Here is an 8,071-nt window from a genome sequence, read left to right as displayed (position 1 = left end):
CATAATTTTAACCTGGTTTCCTGGATGTAAACTCATTGAGGGCAAGGAATATATTTGAACATAGATTTTTTCGTGTCCTTCCTAGCACCTATTACAGTGCTTTGCTCAGTGACCATCCAGCACAGGCAGATGGAGGGCAGAGAAGCCCACTGGAAGATTGCAAAGTAAAGGGAATCCATTTGTGAACTCTGCCTGGAACAAGTGGGTGGTGACGGTGAAAGAGAAAGCCTAAGAGATTATAGAGTTGACATTTATTGAGTGCCTAATAGGTGCCAGGCGGGTTTAGGTGGTGGTGTCCGTATCTTATGTGCGGAAACTTGGTCATACAGTCATACGAGCTGTAGGGAGTAGGTACTTTTTTTTTTTTTTTTTTGAGACGGAGTCTCGCTCTGTCGCCCAGACTGGAGTGCAGTGGCCGGATCTCAGCTCACTGCAAGCTCCGCCTCCCGGGTTTACGCTATTCTCCTGCCTCAGCCTCCCGAGTAGCTGGGACTACAGGCGCCAGCCACCTCGCCCGGCTAGTTTTTTGTATTTTTTAGTAGAGACGGGGTTTCACCGTGTTAGCCAGGATGGTCTCGATCTCCTGACCTCGTGATCCGCCCGTCTCGGCCTCCCAAAGTGCTAGGATTACAGGCTTGAGCCACCGCGCCCGGCCTTGGAGTAGGTACTTTTATTTACCTTCATTTTCTGAGTGAGAGCACAGGCTCAGCGCAGGGGTCCGTTGTGGAGGAACTTTGATGCCTGGCTAGAAAGCTCCATCCTCAAGATGAGAAGCTGCGTGTGGGAACTCTGGCCTCCAATTCTGTCTCAACTGTTGGTCTTTGTGAATCACTGCTTGCCTCTACTGTCACTGCCATGGAGCAGCTCAGCCCAGGGTTGAAATTAGAATAGGGAGGGAATAAATTGGCTGGCCATGTGAGCTGGAGTCCACATCTCTCCCTCTGCTATTTATTCTTGAGCTTCAAGCATCAAGGTGCCAGGCTTTATTTTCAGGGAGTGAAATGTAATCCCATCCCTTGTGGAGCCCCATGGTCCATGGTCACCCTTGGCTCTTCCTCTTGCCTCCCTTGGTCCTTTGGATTATTTGTCCACAGTCCCTCCATGGGCTCCTGGGAGGGCCAGGGTTTGCTGGAAGCCTTATGTGTGAGCAAGTGTACACAGGATAATGGTTAAGCATCCTCATGGATATGCCTGCCTTGGCGGGTCTCTGCCTTTAACTTTGTAGAGTTTAACTTTAAACTCTGCCTTTAACTTCGGCAGATCACCTGTTTCATGCCCAGGTGAGTTGCCTGTAGCTTTAGGCCCCTCACAAACCCAGCTCTGGATTATCCCCATGGGGGAAGGGGTGGATTCTGCCCCCAGGCAGGACTATAGCAGGTGGCTCTAAGAGGCGCAGTTACCAGTCCCAATGGGAAATGAGCTCTGGCCCTGCCACTTCATGTGGCCCTGTGCAAATCACTTACCTTTGCTGGATTCAGTCTTCCAACCCATAGAATAGGTATGGTAATGACTTTGTCAGCTGACCAATGCCCAATGTGGCAAGGAAAGAGGGCTGGGAATTTATAACCCCAAGGTGCTGCACCATACCTTCCTGTTCTCCCTGCTACAGTTCCACTGGGGAGGTGGGTGGACAGGAAGCCCCAGGTCCAATTTCTTTTTTTCTTTCTTTTTTTTTTTTTTTTTTTTTTTTTGAGACTGAGTTTCACTCTTGTCCAGGCTGGAGTGCAACGGCACGGTCTTGGCTCACTGCAACCTCTGCCTCCCAGGTTAAGTGATTCTCCTGCCTCAGTCTCCCAAGTAGCTGGGATTATAGGCGCCTGCCACCACATCCTGCTAATTTTTTGTATTTTTAGCAGAGATGGGGTTTCACCATGTTGGCCAGGCTGGTCCTGAACTCCTGACCTCAGGTGATCCACCCACCTCAGGCTCCCAAAGTGTTGGAATTACAGGCGTAAGCCACTGTTCCCGGCCCTAATTTCAATCCCTCACAGTTGCAGCTCCAATCTGTTTTCCTCAGGTTTTCTCTGGAAAACAGGTGAGCAAGCTAGTGTTCAAGGTGACTGCCCTAGGCTCCTTTGCCCAGCCCAGGATGACGCTTGTTTAACCACTGAGGCCCCGGCTCCAGAGTAGGGAGGTGCTCAGGCTTTAGCTGAAGGGCCAGGACAGGGGAGGGTGGAGATGGGCGGTCAGGAGCTGGAACCCCAGGGGAAGGGAAGGAGAAAAACCTAGCAGAAAGCGTTATGTGTGAGCAAGTGTACACAGGATAATGGTTAAACATCCTCATGGATGTGCCTGCCTTGGTGGGTCTCTGCCTTTAACTTTGCAGGTGGACAGAGACAGAGTGGATCTTAAGTATGGCATGATTTGTCTGTTCTGTGTGTGGTGCATGTGCACCCGTCTGTATGTGCTAGTCTGTGTGTGTCGGTATTCACCTCCAGCTCTGGTTTGCTGCAAAAGGGGAACTCTGTCCTGTTTTTTAGAGGGCAGGTTAGAAAAAGCTCTCAAGTTGGAGGCAGGGACCCTGGATTTCTTTCCCCTGGCTTTAAATAAAGCTTTGGGGTTTTGCTTTTCCCAGGTTTTTTTGTTTTGTTTTGTTTTTGTTTTTTTAAGAGACTGGGGGTCTCACTATGTTGCCCAGGCTGGTCTCAAACTCCTGGACTCAAGTGATCCTCCCATCTTGGCCTCCCAAAGTGCTGGGATACAGAGTTTCCCCATGTTCTGACTGGCCTAAGCCTCGCTACGTAGTTCCATTTAGTGAACTCAACAAGGGTCCTCCTTTCTGGCTATGGCATCTGACAATCTCCTCTACCCCAGAATCCTGTTAGCTGAAGAGCCTATTTTCCTCTGCCCAGCTCCATACTTTGGGGGAAAAAAGCAAAACCCCCAAACCTAAGGGGTCCATACAGCACGTTACAGTCACTGAAATCCTCAGGGCTTCTCAGTCCCTGACCTCTTAAGTCAGATTTGGGCAAACCAGCCCCCCTCTCCTAAGTTTACATGTAACCCCCCAACATCCGGTACTTGCTTTATGAGTCACAGATTAATCCAGGTGAGTGATAAGGGCGAGGGGAAGCCTGGGGTACGTGAGTCACCCCTACCCTTCACAGGAAAGGCCAATGTGCTCATCTACCCCTGAGAGGGAGAAGGAGGCATCTCACACTGCCCCAGGGAACCAAGGAGGACCAAGAAGAAGGGTGTTTCAAACCAGAGGGAGACTTCCTCTTCTACTTCAGAAATGAGTGGGGAGGATAATTTTCTGGTTTATATAAGGCCAAGAGGTGTAGGAACTTGTCTAGGGTCACACAGGAACTTGGGGGGTACAGCTACTGAGAATCTAGGTGTCCTGGCTCCAGGCAAGCCACCTGCTTGAACCTGGCTTTTCTGGGGCCAAGGGTGGAGTGTGGAGGAAGAAAGGACTAGAGAGGCCTGAGCTGCAGACCTCTGCAGTGGGGTAGGGGAGGAGGGAAAAGCCAGGAGCCTCGCCTGTTGTGGGCCATTTGCCAGCCTAACCCCCCCCTCCTTCTGCCCAAGGTTTTTTTTTGTTTGTTTTGTTTTTTTTGAGATGCCCAGGCTGGAGTGCAGTGGCCCGATCTCGGCTCACTGCAACCTCCACCTCCCAGGTTCAAGCGATTCCCCTGCCTCAGTCTCCCAAGTAGCTGGGATTACAGGCATCCGCCATCATGCCTGGCTAATTTTTTGTAGGTTTGTAGAGACGGGAGGGGTTTTACCATGTTGCCCAGGCCGGTCTCAAACTCCTGACCTCAGGTGATCCACCTACCTCAGCTTCCCAAAGTACTAGGATTACAGGTGTGAGCCACTGCGCCCGGCCTGCCCAAGGCTTTTGAATGCAGCTTTTATCAGCAGCCCAGAGGAGCAGGGTGAAGGATATGGGGAGTGGGGTTGTGCCAGGACAGAGGGAGTATGAACATTCTGGTCAACCTCAGCTCAAGCCTAAATCTCCTCTGTTCCCTGGCCTGGGAGCTCAAAAGCAGGACCCAGCTCTCCTCTATTCTCCCAGATTGGAAACCTCCACAGGACAGGGCTTGGGTCTCCTAAGCACTGAAGAGGCTAAGGTTGGGCCCTGTCTGAAGGGACAAGGAAGCACTGAGACTGAGTCCCAGTTCCACTTGATGACCAACAGTTTGGGTGGAAAAGATAGTTATGGCCAGGCACGGTGGCTCACACCTGTAATCCCAGCACTTTGGGAGGCCAAGGCGGGCGGGTCACGAGGTCAGGAGTTCGAGACCAGCCTGGACAATATGGTGAAACACGTCTCTACTAAAAGTATAAAAAGTAGCTGGGCGTGGTGGCACGTGCCTGTAATCCCAGCTACTCAGGAGGCTGAGGCAGGATAATCGCTTGAACCTGGGAGGCGGAGGTTGCAGTGAGTCAAGACTGCGCCACTGCACTCCAGCCTGGGTGACAGAACAAGACTCCATCTCAAAAAAAAAAAAAAAAAAAAAAAGGAAAAAGATAATTACGGCATCCTGGCCTTTCCCCAGTCTCCCTCCACAATGCCCCCACCTCCATCTCCCAACCTATGGGGTCTCTCTGGAGCCTAGTTCTCACTGACCCCCAGTCTCGAGACCAGGAAGTCATTCTTAAAGTCTGACTTTGGAATCTCCTGCTGCAGCCTACTCGCTTCCCTGGATTCTTCCCCTTATTCCTCTCGCCTGGGGTGGGTTGCTAGTGGCTCCCCTATAATTAGCCACCAGACTGGGCTGAGGGTAGAGTGTACTGGGGCTCATGCACAACCGTCACCTAATGCATCGCCAAATGCATAGCCTCCTTCTGCCACCTCCTCCCCACCACCCACCCGCACCCCCTGCCCTTAGACCACAGGCCTTTTGAAGAACCATCGTCCTACTGGTCTCTCAGTCCCCACCTGAGGTTCCTGTCCACCCAGTTCTGCCCCCTTCAACTTCTTCAGCTGCTTGCCAAGTTGCCCTCCTCACTCTGCCTCCTAAACTCTTCTCCCTCCCCATAGCCATTGCTGGCCATCTGGCCTGGCTTCCTCCTCCATGGCCTCCTCCCAGGCCTTCAGCCTCTGTCTCTCTCTTCCAACCCGTCTTCCACTTAGCAGTTGGAGGGGTCCTTCTAAATGGTAGATAGAGACCATGTCACTTCCCTGCTTAAAACCTTCAGGGTGGCCGGGCGCGGTGGCTCAAGCCTGTAATCCCAGCACTTTGGGAGGCCGAGACGGGCGGATCACGAGGTCAGGAGATCGAGACCATCCTGGCGAACACGGTGAAACCCCGTCTCTACTAAAAAAATACAAAAAACTAGCCGGGCGAGGCGGCGGGCGCCTGTAGTCCCAGCTACTCGGGAGGCTGAGGCAGGAGAATGGCGTAAACCCGGGAGGCGGAGCTTGCAGTGAGCTGAGATCCAGCCACTGCACTCCAGCCCGGGTGACAGAGCCAGACTCCGTCTCAAAAAAAAAAAAAAAAAAAAAAAAAAAAAAACCTTCAGGGCTGCCATTACTCACTGTTCTTAGTGGTGTCACATTTGTCAATTGTAATCTCGTTCAGAATCCTGATGTAAGGCTGGGCGCGGTGGCTCACACCTGTAATTCCAGCACTTTGGGAGGCCACAGCGGGTGGATCACCTGAGGTCAGGAGTTTGAGACCAGCCTGACCAACATGGTGAAACCCCGTCTCTACTAAAAATACAAAATTGGCCGGGTGTAGTGGCGCGTGCCTGTAATCCCAGCTACTCGGGAGTCTGAGGCAGGAGAATCGCCTTGAAAAGGAGAGTCACTTGAAAACCTGGGAGGTGGAGGTTGCAGTGAGCTGAGATCACACCATTTTATTCCAGCCTGGGCAACAAGAGCGAAACTCAGTCTCAAAAAAAAAAAAAAAAAAAGAGCTCTCATGTAAAATGGTTAAGATGTTTCGGTTGAAGCAGGAGGTGGGGCCAAGGCTCTGCCTTATCTGCTTCCTTCTCCCGACCTCCAACTGCAGCAGTCCTTATAACGGCTTCCTTAGAGCCTCAGAGCTTAACGAATATCTAAGTTCAAATACCTCTTGGCCCTGGGTAAGCTTCTGGCCATCAGTATGGAACCCAAGGCCCTTCCCACACTACCTGGGTCCTTTCCTAGCCTCCTTGCTGCTGATCTTGTCCTGCCTAGGCAGGCAGTCAGCCCTGCTAGAGTCTGGCCCTGCAGTCTCTCACCTGGAAAACCCTCCATAAAATCCCCAGCCAAATGTTTCTTCCTCTAGTAAGCCCTCTGATTGTCCCAGCCCAAAGGATGCTCCATACGCCCTTCCTGGCTGCAGGGGCCAGGCTAATGCTGGGCCCCAGTTTAGGCCACCTAGGAAGCCTGTGAGCTTTGTTTCTTTGTTTCTTTTCTTTTATTATTTTTTCTTTTTCTTTCCTTTTCTTTCTTTCTTTCTTTTTTTTTTTTTTTGTTTTTTGAGACGGAGTTTTGCTGTTGTTGCCCAGGCTGGAATGCAGTGGCGCGATCTCAGTTCACTGCAACCTCCACCTCCCGGGTTCAAGTGACTCTCCAGCCTCAGCCTCCTGAGTAGCTGGGAACACAGGCGTGTGCCACCACACCCAGCTAATTTTGTATTTTTAATAGAGACGGGGTTTCTCCATGTTGGTCAGGCTGGTCTTGAACTCCCAACCTCAGGTGATCCTCCCACCTCGGCCTCCCAAAGTGCTGGAATTACAGGTATGAGCCACCACGCCCGGCTGAAATTTCTTTTTTCTTTTACTTCTTCTTTTTTTTTTTTTTGAGACGGAGTCTTGCTCTGTTGTCTGGGTGGAGTGCGATGGTGCAATCTCAGCTCACTGCAACCTCTGCCTTCCAGGTTCAAGCGATTCTCCTGCCTCAGCTTCCTGAGTAGCTGGGACTACAGGCGTGTGCCACCATGCCCAGCTATTTTTTTTTTTTTTTTAGTAGAGAAGGGGTTTCACCATGTTGGCCAGAATCATCTTGATCTCTTGACCTCGTGATCCACCCGCCTCGGCCTCCCAAAGTGCTGGGATTGCCTGCATGAGCCACTGTGCCCAGCCACCTGTGAGCTTTCTTTTCCTCCTCCATCTCTGGTCCTGACCCCTCATCCTCTTAAGCAACCCTCTCCTGCTTCCAGAAGCTTTCCTGCCAGTGAGGATGGAGATGGGGAATCAGAGGCTCCAGGCATCCTGAGGTGTGAACCAGAGCCCTCCGGGCCCCCTAGGCCTGTCACAGTGATGACTGGTCTGTGTCAGCTCCATATTACTAAATCCCTTCCCCCTGAGGCTGGCATGGGGCAGGCCCAAATGTCCAGCAGTTTATCTCTAAACCTCTCAACAGATGCCCATCTCCTATCTCTGGTTTTTATAAACACGTGATCCAGACCCACAGCCTGGCCCAGACAGGGGCACGCAAGGAGATGCACACATGAGCCCTCATGGACACATGCAGGCACACACACAGCTAAATGTGTGTGGATGTACACGGATATTCACACGTGAGGAAATGTGGCTATGATTAAAGGGATGGATTTTGACACAAACCTTTCTTTCTTTATTGACTGTGTAGTACAGTTTTCGAAGCCTGAAACATATACAATCTTCTTTGATTCTTACAAAGGCCCCACCGGGAGGTGGGGGCCCCCTTCAACTGAAACCTCCAGGTGACAGATGAAGACACTGAGAGAGACTCTGTGGGGGTGGGGAAAGATGACCTCAGTAAGGTCATCTAGGTGACCTTACTGTTCAGTGGCCAAGCCAAGCCCGGAGCTCAGATTCTGGGTGTGCAAGAGAGTCTTGTCCCCCTCAGCCTAGTCCCTAGGACTCTGCACCCTTCCTCCATCTACATTCCACCTACATCTAAGCCTCCATCCTATTACTCTGCTGTCTCAACATGACCCTCTGCTGTCCTAAGCCCTCAAAGGCTGCTGAGGGCAGGTCAGGGACACCAGGCTGTGAACCCAGAGTCTCTAGGATATGGGTCAAAGGTTGGTTTTTCTCAAGGCCCAGCTGGACATCCAGCTGAAGGTGCCCCAGGCTGGGGGATTTTGTGTTCCCAGGCTCTCCCCCAGGCCACGCATCTAAAGATGGGGGCAGCTGTGCTGGGGGAGGAGGA

The sequence above is a fragment of the Papio anubis genome, chromosome 13 (genome assembly GCF_008728515.1).
Source record: "Papio anubis isolate 15944 chromosome 13, Panubis1.0, whole genome shotgun sequence".
NCBI classification, from domain to species: domain Eukaryota; kingdom Metazoa; phylum Chordata; class Mammalia; order Primates; family Cercopithecidae; genus Papio; species Papio anubis.
This window is presented reverse-complemented; position numbering follows the sequence as displayed.